This window comes from Lepisma saccharinum, chromosome 17 (genome assembly GCF_977018435.1).
Source record: "Lepisma saccharinum chromosome 17, izLepSacc3.1, whole genome shotgun sequence".
Lineage (NCBI taxonomy): Eukaryota > Metazoa > Arthropoda > Insecta > Zygentoma > Lepismatidae > Lepisma > Lepisma saccharinum.
This window is the reverse complement of record NC_139245.1, coordinates 69,372,195-69,391,840: the sequence shown is the minus strand read 5'-3', so window position 1 is coordinate 69,391,840 and position 19,646 is coordinate 69,372,195.

Here is a 19,646-nt window from a genome sequence, read left to right as displayed (position 1 = left end):
TATCAACGTCCCAGGTGTCTCACATTTCAGTCGGTGGAGTGGGAGGGAAGCAAGTTACTTCCCACTCGCCTGCACATTTGGTTACAGCATGACAACTTCAACAATATCCAATGAAAATGAAATTACACAAGGAACTTCTTTTCCTTAAAAGAAACGGCTTACGTATCATTTTTAAAATATAATTTTCTTACATAAAAGCATTGACATGAATTCCCTACATCCAAAATAGTAAACCAGAAAAATTTAACCAAGAACACCAAGAATGGGAGTGTTTCCCTTCAAGATTTTAAAAACTTGCAATATTAACGAATTTTAACTTCTGGACTAATACATTGTATTATCGATGAAAGGGCCGCGGTGCCACCACTCAATAGCTTTATCAGTTCCAAATAGGACAAAGCCAAAGAGAAGTGGAACCAAAGCCTACATAAGAAAATTTTATTTCTTAACAGTCGAGGGTATAAGCATCACGCGCCATGAAGGAGAAAACCCAGTAATGAAAAATAAAACATAAACTTGGCAATCGCCTCTCAAGTGCGCACATTATTATTTCAACTGGTGGAAAAGAAATCCTAGAACACAATTATTTTTCTGTATCCTCTTTCTTCTGTTGAATGAAAACCGCCTTCGAGAGGAGACCACCCAGTGAAGCTAAAATTTACATCACCGTCATGATCTCACCTCGAAGGGGATTCCGTGAACTTATATTTCAACTGGCACCATAATATAGTATTAACGGATAACCGAAATTATAAAGCACGAAACATATAAAAATATTTGCAATCTGGCAAACTTGTATATTTGAAGGTAACGCACCATGGAGGAGAAACCCCAGTAATGAAAAATGTAAACATTAAACTCGGATTTCTCCCCTCAGGTGTGTGCCATGAATTCTTGCTTAACGTTCGCCAAAGAAAAATTTTCAGCACGATACAAATAACAATCGTAATTCGGCAAGATACAATTACTCGGGTGTTGACAAAAATGAGATCCGCTCTCGAGAGGAGACCACCCAGTGAGTTTTAATGTTAATCACTGTAATAAGCTCGCCTCCAAAGAGGTCCCAACACATTTCCTTTTAAAATAACATACTGAAAATTTTGATAAAACTACATTTAAACATAAACGAAAGTAAATAACGCAAAAATCTATCCACATCTGATGAATCCCTACTAAATATACGTACCATTTTCGTCTATTTCATAAGTAAGGATCAACTTTATCCTACACTATATCACAGTACAGATTTACAAACACTGCAATCGGAAACTTGCCAACCTTCGTCTCAGAAAGCAAACAAGCAAATGAAAGTTATCAACGTCCCAGGTGTCTCAAATTTCAGTCGGTGGAGTGGGAGGGAAGCAAGTTACTTCCCACTCGCCTGCACATTTGGTTACAGCATGACAACTTCAACAATATCCAATGAAAATGAAATTACACAAGGAACTTCTTTTCCTTAAAAGAAACGGCTTACGTATCATTTTAAAAATATAATTTTCTTACATAAAAGCATTGACATGAATTCCCTACATCCAAAATAGTAAACCAGAAAAATTTAACCTCGAACACCAAGAATGGGAGTGTTTCCCTTCAAGATTTTAAAAACTTGCAATATTAACGAATTTTAACTTCTGGACTAATACATTGTATTATCGATGGAAGGGCCGCGGTGCCACCACTCAATAGCTTTATCAGTTCCAAATAGGACAAAGCCAAAGAGAAGTGGAACCAAAGCCTACATATGAAAATTTTATTTCTTAACAGTCGAGGGTATAAGCATCACGCGCCATGAAGGAGAAAACCCAGTAATGAAAAATAAAACATAAACTTGGCAATCGCCTCTCAAGTGCGCACATTATTATTTCAACTGGTGGAAAAGAAATACTAGAACACAATTATTTTTGTGTATCCTCTTTCTTCTGTTGAATGAAAACCGCCTTCGAGAGGAGACCACCCAGTGAAGCTAAAATTTACATCACCGTCATGATCTCACCTCGAAGGAGATTCCGTGAACTTATATTTCAACTGGCACCATAATATAGTATTAACGGATAACCGAAATTATAAAGCACGAAACATATAAAAATATTTGCAATCTGGCAAACTTGTATATTTGAAGGTAACGCACCATGGAGGAGAAAACCCAGTAATGAACAATGTAAACATTAAACTCGGATTTCTCCCCTCAGGTGTGTGCCATGAATTCTTGCTTAACGTTCGCCAAAGAAAAATTTTCAGCACGCCACAAACAACAATCGTAATTCGGCAAGATACAATTACTCGGGTGTTGACAAAAATGAGATCCGCTCTCGAGAGGAGACCACCCAGTGAGTTTTAATGTTAATCACTGTAATGAGCTCGCCTCCAAAGAGGTCCAAACATATTTCCTTTTAAAATAACATACTGAAAATTTTGATAAAACTACATTTAAACATAAACGAAAGTAAATAACGCAAAAATCTATCCACATCTGATGAATCCCTACTAAATATACGTACCATTTTCGTCTATTTCATAAGTAAGGATCAACTTTATCCTACACTATATCACAGTACAGATTTACAAAAACTGCAATCGGAAACTTGCCAACCTTCGTCTCAGAAAGCAAACAAGCAAATGAAAGTTATCAACGTCCCAGGTGTCTCAAATTTCAGTCGGTGGAGTGGGAGGGAAGCAAGTTACTTCCCACTCGCCTGCACATTTGGTTACAGCATGACAACTTCAACAATATCCAATGAAAATGAAATTACACAAGGAACTTCTTTTCCTTAAAAGAAACGGCTTACGTATCATTTTAAAAATTTAATTTTCTTACTTAAAAGCATTGACATGAATTCCCTACATCCAAAATATTAAACCAGAAAAATTTAACCAAGAACACCAAGAATGGGAGTGTTTCCCTTCAAGATTTTAAAAACTTGCAATATTAACGAATTTTAACTTCTGGACTAATACATTGTATTATCGATGAAAGGGCCGCGGTGCCACCACTCAATAGCTTTATCAGTTCCAAACAGGACAAAGCCAAAGAGAAGTGGAACCAAAGCCCACATAAGAAAATTTTATTTCTTAACAGTCGACGGTATAAGCATCACGCGCCATGAAGGAGAAAACCCAGTAATGAAAAATAAAACATAAACTTGGCAATCGCCTCTCAAGTGCGCACATTATTATTTCAACTGGTGGAAAAGAAATCCTAGAACACAATTATTTTTGTGTATCCTCTTTCTTCTGTTGAATGAAAACCACCTTCGAGAGGAGACCACCCAGTGAAGCTAAAATTTACATCACCGTCATGATCTCACCTCGAAGGAGATTCCGTGAACTTATATTTCAACTGGCACCATAATATAGTATTAACGGATAACCGAAATTATAAAGCCCGAAACATATAAAAATATTTGCAATCTGGCAAACTTGTATATTTGAAGGTAACGCACCATGGAGGAGAAAACCCAGTAATGAAAAATGTAAACATTAAACTCGGATTTCTCCCCTCAGGTGTGTGCCATGAATTCTTGCTTAACGTTCGCCAAAGAAAAATTTTCAGCACGCCACAAACAACAATCGTAATTCGGCACGATACAATTACTCGGGTGTTGACAAAAATGAGATCCGCTCTCGAGAGGAGACCACCCAGTGAGTTTTAATGTTAATCACTGTAATGAGCTCGCCTCCAAAGAGGTCCCAACACATTTCCTTTTAAAATAACATACTGAAAATTTTGATAAAACTACATTTAAACATAAACGAAAGTAAATAACGCAAAAATCTATCCACATCTGATGAATCCCTACTAAATATACGTACCATTTTCGTCTATTTCATAAGTAAGGATCAACTTTATCCTACACTATATCACAGTACAGATTTACAAACACTGCAATCGGAAACTTGCCAACCTTCGTCTCAGAAAGCAAACAAGCAAATGAAAGTTATCAACGTCCCAGGTGTCTCACATTTCAGTCGGTGGAGTGGGAGAGAAGCAAGTTACTTCCCACTCGCCTGCACATTTGGTTACAGCATGACAACTTCAACAATATCCAATGAAAATGAAATTACACAAGGAACTTCTTTTCCTTAAAAGAAACGGCTTACGTATCATTTTAAAAATTTAATTTTCTTACTTAAAAGCATTGACATGAATTCCCTACATCCAAAATATTAAACCAGAAAAATTTAACCAAGAACACCAAGAATGGGAGTGTTTCCCTTCAAGATTTCAAAAAATTGCAATATTATCGAATTTTAACTTCTGGACTAATACATCGTATTATCGATGAAAGGGCCGCGGTGATACCACTCAATAGCTTTATCAGTTCCAAATAGGACAAAGCCAAAGAGAAGTGGAACCAAAGCCCACATAAGAAAATTTTATTTCTTAACAGTCGACGGTATAAGCATCACGCGCCATGAAGGAGAAAAACCAGTAATGAAAAATAAAACATAAACTTGGCAATCGCCTCTCAAGTGCGCACATTATTATTTCAACTGGTGGAAAAGAAATCCTAGAACACAATTATTTTTGTGTATCCTCTTTCTTCTGTTGAATGAAAACCGCCTTCGAGAGGAGACCACCCAGTGAAGCTAAAATTTACATCACCGTCATGATCTCACCTCGAAGGAGATTCCGTGAACTTATATTTCAACTGGCACCATAATATAGTATTAACGGATAACCGAAATTATAAAGCACGAAACATATAAAAATATTTGCAATCTGGCAAACTTGTATATTTGAAGGTAACGCACCATGGAGGAGAAAACCCAGTAATGAACAATGTAAACATTAAACTCGGATTTCTCCCCTCAGGTGTGTGCCATGAATTCTTGCTTAACGTTCGCCAAAGAAAAATTTTCAGCACGCCACAAACAACAATCGTAATTCGGCAAGATACAATTACTCGGGTGTTGACAAAAATGAGATCCGCTCTCGAGAGGAGACCACCCAGTGAGTTTTAATGTTAATCACTGTAATGAGCTCGCCTCCAAAGAGGTCCAAACACATTTCCTTTTAAAATAACATACTGAAAATTTTGATAAAACTACATTTAAACATAAACGAAAGTAAATAACGCAAAAATCTATCCACATCTGATGAATCCCTACTAAATATACGTACCATTTTCGTCTATTTCATAAGTAAGGATCAACTTTATCCTACACAATATCACAGTACAGATTTACAAAAACTGCAATCGGAAACTTGCCAACCTTCGTCTCAGAAAGCAAACAAGCAAATGAAAGTTATCAACGTCCCAGGTGTCTCAAATTTCAGTCGGTGGAGTGGGAGGGAAGCAAGTTACTTCCCACTCGCCTGCACATTTGGTTACAGCATGACAACTTCAACAATATCCAATGAAAATGAAATTACACAAGGAACTTCTTTTCCTTAAAAGAAACGGCTTACGTATCATTTTAAAAATTTAATTTTCTTACTTAAAAGCATTGACATGAATTCCCTACATCCAAAATATTAAACCAGAAAAATTTAACCAAGAACACCAAGAATGGGAGTGTTTCCCTTCAAGATTTTAAAAACTTGCAATATTAACGAATTTTAACTTCTGGACTAATACATTGTATTATCGATGAAAGGGCCGCGGTGCCACCACTCAATAGCTTTATCAGTTCCAAACAGGACAAAGCCAAAGAGAAGTGGAACCAAAGCCCACATAAGAAAATTTTATTTCTTAACAGTCGACGGTATAAGCATCACGCGCCATGAAGGAGAAAACCCAGTAATGAAAAATAAAACATAAACTTGGCAATCGCCTCTCAAGTGCGCACATTATTATTTCAACTGGTGGAAAAGAAATCCTAGAACACAATTATTTTTGTGTATCCTCTTTCTTCTGTTGAATGAAAACCACCTTCGAGAGGAGACCACCCATTGAAGCTAAAATTTACATCACCGTCATGATCTCACCTCGAAGGAGATTCCGTGAACTTATATTTCAACTGGCACCATAATATAGTATTAACGGATAACCGAAATTATAAAGCCCGAAACATATAAAAATATTTGCAATCTGGCAAACTTGTATATTTGAAGGTAACGCACCATGGAGGAGAAAACCCAGTAATGAAAAATGTAAACATTAAACTCGGATTTCTCCCCTCAGGTGTGTGCCATGAATTCTTGCTTAACGTTCGCCAAAGAAAAATTTTCAGCACGCCACAAACAACAATCGTAATTCGGCACGATACAATTACTCGGGTGTTGACAAAAATGAGATCCGCTCTCGAGAGGAGACCACCCAGTGAGTTTTAATGTTAATCACTGTAATGAGCTCGCCTCCAAAGAGGTCCCAACACATTTCCTTTTAAAATAACATACTGAAAATTTTGATAAAACTACATTTAAACATAAACGAAAGTAAATAACGCAAAAATCTATCCACATCTGATGAATCCCTACTAAATATACGTACCATTTTCGTCTATTTCATAAGTAAGGATCAACTTTATCCTACACTATATCACAGTACAGATTTACAAAAACTGCAATCGGAAACTTGCCAACCTTCGTCTCAGAAAGCAAACAAGCAAATGAAAGTTATCAACGTCCCAGGTGTCTCAAATTTCAGTCGGTGGAGTGGGAGGGAAGCAAGTTACTTCCCACTCGCCTGCACATTTGGTTACAGCATGACAACTTCAACAATATCCAATGAAAATGAAATTACACACGGAACTTCTTTTCCTTAAAAGAAACGGCTTACGTATCATTTTAAAAATTTAATTTTCTTACTTAAAAGCATTGACATGAATTCCCTACATCCAAAATATTAAACCAGAAAAATTTAACCAAGAACACCAAGAATGGGAGTGTTTCCCTTCAATATTTTAAAAACTTGCAATATTAACGAATTTTAACTTCTGGACTAATACATTGTATTATCGATGAAAGGGCCGCGGTGCCACCACTCAATAGCTTTATCAGTTCCAAACAGGACAAAGCCAAAGAGAAGTGGAACCAAAGCCCACATAAGAAAATTTTATTTCTTAACAGTCGACGGTATAAGCATCACGCGCCATGAAGGAGAAAACCCAGTAATGAAAAATAAAACATAAACTTGGCAATCGCCTCTCAAGTGCGCACATTATTATTTCAACTGGTGGAAAAGAAATCCTAGAACACAATTATTTTTGTGTATCCTCTTTCTTCTGTTGAATGAAAACCGCCTTCGAGAGGAGACCACCCAGTGAAGCTAAAATTTACATCACCGTGATGATCTCACCTCGAAGGAGATTCCGTGAACTTATATTTCAACTGGCACCATAATATAGTATTAACGGATAACCGAAATTATAAAGCACGAAACATATAAAAATATTTGCAATCTGGCAAACTTGTATATTTGAAGGTAACGCACCATGGAGGAGAAAACCCAGTAATGAACAATGTAAACATTAAACTCGGATTTCTCCCCTCAGGTGTGTGCCATGAATTCTTGCTTAACGTTCGCCAAAGAAAAATTTTCAGCACGCCACAAACAACAATCGTAATTCGGCAAGATACAATTACTCGGGTGTTGACAAAAATGAGATCCGCTCTCGAGAGGAGACCACCCAGTGAGTTTTAATGTTAATCACTGTAATGAGCTCACCTCCAAAGAGGTCCCAACACATTTCCTTTTAAAATAACATACTGAAAATTTTGATAAACTACATTTAAACATAAACGAAAGTAAATAACGCAAAAATCTATCCACATCTGATGAATCCCTACTAAATATACGTACCATTTTCGTCTATTTCATAAGTAAGGATCAACTTTATCCTACACTATATCACAGTACAGATTTACAAACACTGCAATCGGAAACTTGCCAACCTTCGTCTCAGAAAGCAAACAAGCAAATGAAAGTTATCAACGTCCCAGGTGTCTCACATTTCAGTCGGTGGAGTGGGAGGGAAGCAAGTTACTTCCCACTCGCCTGCACATTTGGTTACAGCATGACAACTTCAACAATATCCAATGAAAATGAAATTACACAAGGAACTTCTTTTCCTTAAAAGAAACGGCTTACGTATCATTTTTAAAATATAATTTTCTTACATAAAAGCATTGACATGAATTCCCTACATCCAAAATAGTAAACCAGAAAAATTTAACCAAGAACACCAAGAATGGGAGTGTTTCCCTTCAAGATTTTAAAAACTTGCAATATTAACGAATTTTAACTTCTGGACTAATACATTGTATTATCGATGAAAGGGCCGCGGTGCCACCACTCAATAGCTTTATCAGTTCCAAATAGGACAAAGCCAAAGAGAAGTGGAACCAAAGCCTACATAAGAAAATTTTATTTCTTAACAGTCGAGGGTATAAGCATCACGCGCCATGAAGGAGAAAACCCAGTAATGAAAAATAAAACATAAACTTGGCAATCGCCTCTCAAGTGCGCACATTATTATTTCAACTGGTGGAAAAGAAATCCTAGAACACAATTATTTTTCTGTATCCTCTTTCTTCTGTTGAATGAAAACCGCCTTCGAGAGGAGACCACCCAGTGAAGCTAAAATTTACATCACCGTCATGATCTCACCTCGAAGGGGATTCCGTGAACTTATATTTCAACTGGCACCATAATATAGTATTAACGGATAACCGAAATTATAAAGCCCGAAACATATAAAAATATTTGCAATCTGGCAAACTTGTATATTTGAAGGTAACGCACCATGGAGGAGAAACCCCAGTAATGAAAAATGTAAACATTAAACTCGGATTTCTCCCCTCAGGTGGGTGCCATGAATTCTTGCTTAACGTTCGCCAAAGAAAAATTTTCAGCACGCCACAAACAACAATCGTAATTCGGCAAGATACAATTACTCGGGTGTTGACAAAAATGAGATCCGCTCTCGAGAGGAGACCACCCAGTGAGATTTAATGTTAATCACTGTAATGAGCTCGCCTCCAAAGAGGTCCCAACACATTTCCTTTTAAAATAACATACTGAAAATTTTGATAAAACTACATTTAAACATAAACGAAAGTAAATAACGCAAAAATCTATCCACATCTGATGAATCCCTACTAAATATACGTACCATTTTCGTCTATTTCATAAGTAAGGATCAACTTTATCCTACACTATATCACAGTACAGATTTACAAACACTGCAATCGGAAACTTGCCAACCTTCGTCTCAGAAAGCAAACAAGCAAATGAAAGTTATCAACGTCCCAGGTGTCTCACATTTCAGTCGGTGGAGTGGGAGGGAAGCAAGTTACTTCCCACTCGCCTGCACATTTGGTTACAGCATGACAACTTCAACAATATCCAATGAAAATGAAATTACACAAGGAACTTCTTTTCCTTAAAAGAAACGGCTTACGTATCATTTTTAAAATATAATTTTCTTACATAAAAGCATTGATATGAATTCCCTACATCCAAAATATTAAACCAGAGAAATTTAACCAAGAACACCAAGAATGGGAGTGTTTCCCTTCAAGATTTTAAAAACTTGCAATATTAACGAATTTTAACTTCTGGACTAATACATTGTATTATCGATGAAAGGGATGCGGTGCCACCACTCAATAGCTTTATCAGTTCCAAATAGGAAAAAGCCAAAGAGAAGTGGAACCAAATCCCTCATAAGAAAATTTTATTTCTTAACAGTCGAGGGTATAAGCATCACGCGCCATGAAGGAGAAAACCCAGTAATGAAAAATAAAACATAAACTTGGCAATCGCCTCTCAAGTGCGCACATTATTATTTCAACTGGTGGAAAAGAAATCCTAGAACACAATTATTTTTGTGTATCCTCTTTCTTCTGTTGAATGAAAACCGCCTTCGAGAGGAGACCACCCAGTGAAGCTAAAATTTACATTACCGTCATGATCTCACCTCGAAGGAGATTCCGTGAACTTATATTTCAACTGGCACCATAATATAGTATAAACGGATAACCGAAATTATAAAGCACGAAACATATAAAAATATTTGCAATCTGGCAAAATTGTATATTTGAAGGTAACGCACCATGGAGGAGAAAACCCAGTAATGAACAATGTAAACATTAAACTCGGATTTCTCCCCTCAGGTGTGTGCCATGAATTATTGCTTAAGGTTCGCCAAAGAAAAATTTTCAGCACGCCACAAACAACAATCGTAATTCGGCAAGATACAATTACTCGGGTGTTGACAAAAATGAGATCCGCTCTCGAGAGGAGACCACCCAGTGAGTTTTAATGTTAATCACTGTAATGAGCTCGCCTCCAAAGAGGTCCCAACACATTTCCTTTTAAAATAACATACTGAAAATTTTGATAAAACTACATTTAAACATAAACGAAAGTAAATAACGCAAAAATCTATCCACATCTGATGAATCCCTACTAAATATACGTACCATTTTCGTCTATTTCATAAGTAAGGATCAACTTTATCCTACACTATATCACAGTACAGTCCTCCTCCGTAGTCGAGCGGGTTAAGGCGTTCACTCGTCTTGAGATCGTTCGCTGCGGGACGGCGTAGGTTCGAATCCGGCTCTGGTCGGAATTTATTCGGCCTACGTATAGGGCCGGTGGCAACCCACCATCGTGAGGAAATTGGGAAGCTCCGAGTGAGTGAGCGTAATCCGGTCGAGACGACCTACTATAACGGCTGGGGATACGTCGGGCTGACCCCCCGACTATTCCAATACTGGTTGAAGATCTCCACGCTTAGAGGTGACGAGAGAAAGTGTGGGAGGGAGACCGGCAGTCGGTAGGTAAGCCAAGGCCCTTCATGGGCTGTCGCGCTAAGGATTATTATTATATCACAGTACAGATTTACAAACACTGCAATCGGAAACTTGCCAACCTTCGTCTCAGAAAGCAAACAAGCAAATGAAAGTTATCAACGTCCCAGGTGTCTCACATTTCAGTCGGTGGAGTGGGAGGGAAGCAAGTTACTTCCCACTCGCCTGCACATTTGGTTACAGCATGACAACTTCAACAATATCCAATGAAAATGAAATTACACAAGGAACTTCTTTTCCTTAAAAGAAACGGCTTACGTATCATTTTTAAAATATAATTTTCTTACATAAAAGCATTGACATGAATTCCCTACATCCAAAATAGTAAACCAGAAAAATTTAACCAAGAACACCAAGAATGGGAGTGTTTCCCTTCAAGATTTTAAAAACTTGCAATATTAACGAATTTTAACTTCTGGACTAATACATTGTATTATCGATGAAAGGGCCGCGGTGCCACCACTCAATAGCTTTATCAGTTCCAAATAGGACAAAGCCAAAGAGAAGTGGAACCAAAGCCTACATAAGAAAATTTTATTTCTTAACAGTCGAGGGTATAAGCATCACGCGCCATGAAGGAGAAAACCCAGTAATGAAAAATAAAACATAAACTTGGCAATCGCCTCTCAAGTGCGCACATTATTATTTCAACTGGTGGAAAAGAAATCCTAGAACACAATTATTTTTCTGTATCCTCTTTCTTCTGTTGAATGAAAACCGCCTTCGAGAGGAGACCACCCAGTGAAGCTAAAATTTACATCACCGTCATGATCTCACCTCGAAGGGGATTCCGTGAACTTATATTTCAACTGGCACCATAATATAGTATTAACGGATAACCGAAATTATAAAGCCCGAAACATATAAAAATATTTGCAATCTGGCAAACTTGTATATTTGAAGGTAACGCACCATGGAGGAGAAACCCCAGTAATGAAAAATGTAAACATTAAACTCGGATTTCTCCCCTCAGGTGTGTGCCATGAATTCTTGCTTAACGTTCGCCAAAGAAAAATTTTCAGCACGATACAAATAACAATCGTAATTCGGCAAGATACAATTACTCGGGTGTTGACAAAAATGAGATCCGCTCTCGAGAGGAGACCACCCAGTGAGTTTTAATGTTAATCACTGTAATAAGCTCGCCTCCAAAGAGGTCCCAACACATTTCCTTTTAAAATAACATACTGAAAATTTTGATAAAACTACATTTAAACATAAACGAAAGTAAATAACGCAAAAATCTATCCACATCTGATGAATCCCTACTAAATATACGTACCATTTTCGTCTATTTCATAAGTAAGGATCAACTTTATCCTACACTATATCACAGTACAGATTTACAAACACTGCAATCGGAAACTTGCCAACCTTCGTCTCAGAAAGCAAACAAGCAAATGAAAGTTATCAACGTCCCAGGTGTCTCAAATTTCAGTCGGTGGAGTGGGAGGGAAGCAAGTTACTTCCCACTCGCCTGCACATTTGGTTACAGCATGACAACTTCAACAATATCCAATGAAAATGAAATTACACAAGGAACTTCTTTTCCTTAAAAGAAACGGCTTACGTATCATTTTAAAAATATAATTTTCTTACATAAAAGCATTGACATGAATTCCCTACATCCAAAATAGTAAACCAGAAAAATTTAACCTCGAACACCAAGAATGGGAGTGTTTCCCTTCAAGATTTTAAAAACTTGCAATATTAACGAATTTTAACTTCTGGACTAATACATTGTATTATCGATGGAAGGGCCGCGGTGCCACCACTCAATAGCTTTATCAGTTCCAAATAGGACAAAGCCAAAGAGAAGTGGAACCAAAGCCTACATATGAAAATTTTATTTCTTAACAGTCGAGGGTATAAGCATCACGCGCCATGAAGGAGAAAACCCAGTAATGAAAAATAAAACATAAACTTGGCAATCGCCTCTCAAGTGCGCACATTATTATTTCAACTGGTGGAAAAGAAATACTAGAACACAATTATTTTTGTGTATCCTCTTTCTTCTGTTGAATGAAAACCGCCTTCGAGAGGAGACCACCCAGTGAAGCTAAAATTTACATCACCGTCATGATCTCACCTCGAAGGAGATTCCGTGAACTTATATTTCAACTGGCACCATAATATAGTATTAACGGATAACCGAAATTATAAAGCACGAAACATATAAAAATATTTGCAATCTGGCAAACTTGTATATTTGAAGGTAACGCACCATGGAGGAGAAAACCCAGTAATGAACAATGTAAACATTAAACTCGGATTTCTCCCCTCAGGTGTGTGCCATGAATTCTTGCTTAACGTTCGCCAAAGAAAAATTTTCAGCACGCCACAAACAACAATCGTAATTCGGCAAGATACAATTACTCGGGTGTTGACAAAAATGAGATCCGCTCTCGAGAGGAGACCACCCAGTGAGTTTTAATGTTAATCACTGTAATGAGCTCGCCTCCAAAGAGGTCCAAACATATTTCCTTTTAAAATAACATACTAAAAATTTTGATAAAACTACATTTAAACATAAACGAAAGTAAATAACGCAAAAATCTATCCACATCTGATGAATCCCTACTAAATATACGTACCATTTTCGTCTATTTCATAAGTAAGGATCAACTTTATCCTACACTATATCACAGTACAGATTTACAAACACTGCAATCGGAAACTTGCCAACCTTCGTCTCAGAAAGCAAACAAGCAAATGAAAGTTATCAACGTCCCAGGTGTCTCAAATTTCAGTCGGTGGAGTGGGATTGAAGCAAGTTACTTCCCACTCGCCTGCACATTTGGTTACAGCATGACAACTTCAACAATATCCAATGAAAATGAAATTACACAAGGAACTTCTTTTCCTTAAAAGAAACGGCTTACGTATCATTTTAAAAATTTAATTTTCTTACTTAAAAGCATTGACATGAATTCCCTACATCCAAAATATTAAACCAGAAAAATTTAACCAAGAACACCAAGGATGGGAGTGTTTCCCTTCAAGATTTTAAAAACTTGCAATATTAACGAATTTTAACTTCTGGACTAATACATTGTATTATCGATGGAAGGGCCGCGGTGCCACCACTCAATAGCTTTATCAGTTCCAAATAGGATAAAGCCAAAGAGAAGTGGAACCAAAGCCTACATAAGAAAATTTTATTTCTTAACAGTCGAGGGTATGAGCATCACGCGCCATGAAGGAGAAAACCCAGTAATGAATAATAAAACATAAACTTGGCAATCGCCTCTCAAGTGCGCACATTATTATTTCAACTGGTGGAAAAGAAATCCTAGAACACAATTATTTTTGTGTATCCTCTTTCTTCTGTTGAATGAAAACCGCCTTCGAGAGGAGACCACCCAGTGAAGCTAAAATTTACATCACCGTCATGATCTCACCTCGAAGGAGATTCCGTGAACTTATATTTCAACTGGCACCATAATATAGTATTAACGGATAACCGAAATTATAAAGCACGAAACATATAAAAATATTTGCAATCTGGCAAACTTGTATATTTGAAGGTAACGCACCATGGAGGAGAAAACCCAGTAATGAACAATGTAAACATTAAACTCGGATTTCTCCCCTCAGGTGTGTGCCATGAATTCTTGCTTAACGTTCGCCAAAGAAAAATTTTCAGCACGCCACAAACAACAATCGTAATTCGGCAAGATACAATTACTCGGGTGTTGACAAAAATGAGATCCGCTCTCGAGAGGAGACCACCCAGTGAGTTTTAATGTTAATCACTGTAATGAGCTCGCCTCCAAAGAGGTCCAAACATATTTCCTTTTAAAATAACATACTGAAAATTTTGATAAAACTACATTTAAACATAAACGAAAGTAAATAACGCAAAAATCTATCCACATCTGATGAATCCCTACTAAATATACGTACCATTTTCGTCTATTTCATAAGTAAGGATCAACTTTATCCTACACTATATCACAGTACAGATTTACAAAAACTGCAATCGGAAACTTGCCAACCTTCGTCTCAGAAAGCAAACAAGCAAATGAAAGTTATCAACGTCCCAGGTGTCTCAAATTTCAGTCGGTGGAGTGGGAGGGAAGCAAGTTACTTCCCACTCGCCTGCACATTTGGTTACAGCATGACAACTTCAACAATATCCAATGAAAATGAAATTACACAAGGAACTTCTTTTCCTTAAAAGAAACGGCTTACGTATCATTTTAAAAATTTAATTTTCTTACTTAAAAGCATTGACATGAATTCCCTACATCCAAAATATTAAACCAGAAAAATTTAACCAAGAACACCAAGGATGGGAGTGTTTCCCTTCAAGATTTTAAAAACTTGCAATATTAACGAATTTTAACTTCTGGACTAATACATTGTATTATCGATGGAAGGGCCGCGGTGCCACCACTCAATAGCTTTATCAGTTCCAAATAGGATAAAGCCAAAGAGAAGTGGAACCAAAGCCTACATAAGAAAATTTTATTTCTTAACAGTCGAGGGTATGAGCATCACGCGCCATGAAGGAGAAAACCCAGTAATGAATAATAAAACATAAACTTGGCAATCGCCTCTCAAGTGCGCACATTATTATTTCAACTGGTGGAAAAGAAATCCTAGAACACAATTATTTTTGTGTATCCTCTTTCTTCTGTTGAATGAAAACCGCCTTCGAGAGGAGACCACCCAGTGAAGCTAAAATTTACATCACCGTCATGATCTCACCTCGAAGGAGATTCCGTGAACTTATATTTCAACTGGCACCATAATATAGTATTAACGGATAACCGAAATTATAAAGCACGAAACATATAAAAATATTTGCAATCTGGCAAACTTGTATATTTGAAGGTAACGCACCATGGAGGAGAAAACCCAGTAATGAACAATGTAAACATTAAACTCGGATTTCTCCCCTCAGGTGTGTGCCATGAATTCTTGCTTAACGTTCGCCAAAGAAAAATTTTCAGCACGCCACAAACAACAATCGTAATTCGGCAAGATACAATTACTCGGGTGTTGACAAAAATGAGATCCGCTCTCGAGAGGAGACCACCCAGTGAGTTTTAATGTTAATCACTGTAATGAGCTCGCCTCCAAAGAGGTCTAAACATATTTCCTTTTAAAATAACATACTGAAAATTTTGATAAAACTACATTTAAACATAAACGAAAGTAAATAACGCAAAAATCTATCCACATCTGATGAATCCCTACTAAATATACGTACCATTTTCGTCTATTTCATAAGTAAGGATCAACTTTATCCTACACTATATCACAGTACAGATTTACAAAAACTGCAATCGGAAACTTGCCAACCTTCGTCTCAGAAAGCAAACAAGCAAATGAAAGTTATCAACGTCCCAGGTGTCTCAAATTTCAGTCGGTGGAGTGGGAGGGAAGCAAGTTACTTCCCACTCGCCTGCACATTTGGTTACAGCATGACAACTTCAACAATATCCAATGAAAATGAAATTACACAAGGAACTTCTTTTCCTTAAAAGAAACGGCTTACGTATCATTTTAAAAATTTAATTTTCTTACTTAAAAGCATTGACATGAATTCCCTACATCCAAAATATTAAACCAGAAAAATTTAACCAAGAACACCAAGAATGGGAGTGTTTCCCTTCAAGATTTTAAAAACTTGCAATATTAACGAATTTTAACTTCTGGACTAATACATTGTATTATCGATGAAAGGGCCGCGGTGCCACCACTCAATAGCTTTATCAGTTCCAAACAGGACAAAGCCAAAGAGAAGTGGAACCAAAGCCCACATAAGAAAATTTTATTTCTTAACAGTCGACGGTATAAGCATCACGCGCCATGAAGGAGAAAACCCAGTAATGAAAAATAAAACATAAACTTGGCAATCGCCTCTCAAGTGCGCACATTATTATTTCAACTGGTGGAAAAGAAATCCTAGAACACAATTATTTTTGTGTATCCTCTTTCTTCTGTTGAATGAAAACCACCTTCGAGAGGAGACCACCCAGTGAAGCTAAAATTTACATCACCGTCATGATCTCACCTCGAAGGAGATTCCGTGAACTTATATTTCAACTGGCACCATAATATAGTATTAACGGATAACCGAAATTATAAAGCCCGAAACATATAAAAATATTTGCAATCTGGCAAACTTGTATATTTGAAGGTAACGCACCATGGAGGAGAAAACCCAGTAATGAAAAATGTAAACATTAAACTCGGATTTCTCCCCTCAGGTGTGTGCCATGAATTCTTGCTTAACGTTCGCCAAAGAAAAATTTTCAGCACGCCACAAACAACAATCGTAATTCGGCACGATACAATTACTCGGGTGTTGACAAAAATGAGATCTGCTCTCGAGAGGAGACCACCCAGTGAGTTTTAATGTTAATCACTGTAATGAGCTCGCCTCCAAAGAGGTCCCAACACATTTCCTTTTAAAATAACATACTGAAAATTTTGATAAAACTACATTTAAACATAAACGAAAGTAAATAACGCAAAAATCTATCCACATCTGATGAATCCCTACTAAATATACGTACCATTTTCGTCTATTTCATAAGTAAGGATCAACTTTATCCTACACTATATCACAGTACAGATTTACAAACACTGCAATCGGAAACTTGCCAACCTTCGTCTCAGAAAGCAAACAAGCAAATGAAAGTTATCAACGTCCCAGGTGTCTCACATTTCAGTCGGTGGAGTGGGAGAGAAGCAAGTTACTTCCCACTCGCCTGCACATTTGGTTACAGCATGACAACTTCAACAATATCCAATGAAAATGAAATTACACAAGGAACTTCTTTTCCTTAAAAGAAACGGCTTACGTATCATTTTAAAAATTTAATTTTCTTACTTAAAAGCATTGACATGAATTCCCTACATCCAAAATATTAAACCAGAAAAATTTAACCAAGAACACCAAGAATGGGAGTGTTTCCCTTCAAGATTTCAAAAAATTGCAATATTATCGAATTTTAACTTCTGGACTAATACATCGTATTATCGATGAAAGGGCCGCGGTGATACCACTCAATAGCTTTATCAGTTCCAAATAGGACAAAGCCAAAGAGAAGTGGAACCAAAGCCCACATAAGAAAATTTTATTTCTTAACAGTCGACGGTATAAGCATCACGCGCCATGAAGGAGAAAAACCAGTAATGAAAAATAAAACATAAACTTGGCAATCGCCTCTCAAGTGCGCACATTATTATTTCAACTGGTGGAAAAGAAATCCTAGAACACAATTATTTTTGTGTATCCTCTTTCTTCTGTTGAATGAAAACCGCCTTCGAGAGGAGACCACCCAGTGAAGCTAAAATTTACATCACCGTCATGATCTCACCTCGAAGGAGATTCCGTGAACTTATATTTCAACTGGCACCATAATATAGTATTAACGGATAACCGAAATTATAAAGCACGAAACATATAAAAATATTTGCAATCTGGCAAACTTGTATATTTGAAGGTAACGCACCATGGAGGAGAAAACCCAGTAATGAACAATGTAAACATTAAACTCGGATTTCTCCCCTCAGGTGTGTGCCATGAATTCTTGCTTAACGTTCGCCAAAGAAAAATTTTCAGCACGCCACAAACAACAATCGTAATTCGGCAAGATACAATTACTCGGGTGTTGACAAAAATGAGATCCGCTCTCGAGAGGAGACCACCCAGTGAGTTTTAATGTTAATCACTGTAATGAGCTCGCCTCCAAAGAGGTCCCAACACATTTCCTTTTAAAATAACATACTGAAAATTTTGATAAAACTACATTTAAACATAAACGAAAGTAAATAACGCAAAAATCTATCCACATCTGATGAATCCCTACTAAATATACGTACCATTTTCGTCTATTTCATAAGTAAGGATCAACTTTATCCTACACTATATCACAGTACAGATTTACAAACACTGCAATCGGAAACTTGCCAACCTTCGTCTCAGAAAGCAAACAAGCAAATGAAAGTTATCAACGTCCCAGGTGTCTCACATTTCAGTCGGTGGAGTGGGAGGGAAGCAAGTTACTTCCCACTCGCCTGCACATTTGGTTACAGCATGACAACTTCAACAATATCCAATGAAAATGAAATTACTCAAGGAACTTCTTTTCCTTAAAAGAAACGGCTTACGTATCATTTTAAAAATATAATTTTCTTACATAAAAGCATTGACATTAATTCCTTACATCCAAAATAGTAAACCAGAAAAATTTAACCACGAACACCAAGAATGGGAGTGTTTCCCTTCAAGATTTTAAAAACTTGCAATATTAACGAATTTCAACTTCTGGACTAATACATTGTATTATCGATGGAAGGGCCGCGGTGCCACCACTCAATAGCTTTATCAGTTCCAAATAGGACAAAGCCAAAGAGAAGTGGAACCAAAGCCTACATAAGAAAATTTTATTTCTTAACAGTCGAGGGTATAAGCATCACGCGCCATGAAGGAGAAAACCCAGTAATGAATAATAAAACATAAACTTGGCAATCGCCTCTCAAGTGCGCACATTATTATTTCAACTGGTGGAAAAGAAATCCTAGAACACAATTATTTTTGTGTATCCTCTTTCTTCTGTTGAATGAAAACCGCCTTCGAGAGGAGACCACCCAGTGAAGCTAAAATTTACATCACCGTCATGATCTCACCTCGAAGGAGATTCCGTGAACTTATATTTCAACTGGCACCATAATATAGTATTAACGGATAACCGAAATTATAAAGCACGAAACATATAAAAATATTTGCAATCTGGCAAACTTGTATATTTGAAGGTAACGCACCATGGAGGAGAAAACCCAGTAATGAACAATGTAAACATTAAACTCGGATTTCTCCCCTCAGGTGTGTGCCATGAATTCTTGCTTAAGGTTCGCCAAAGAA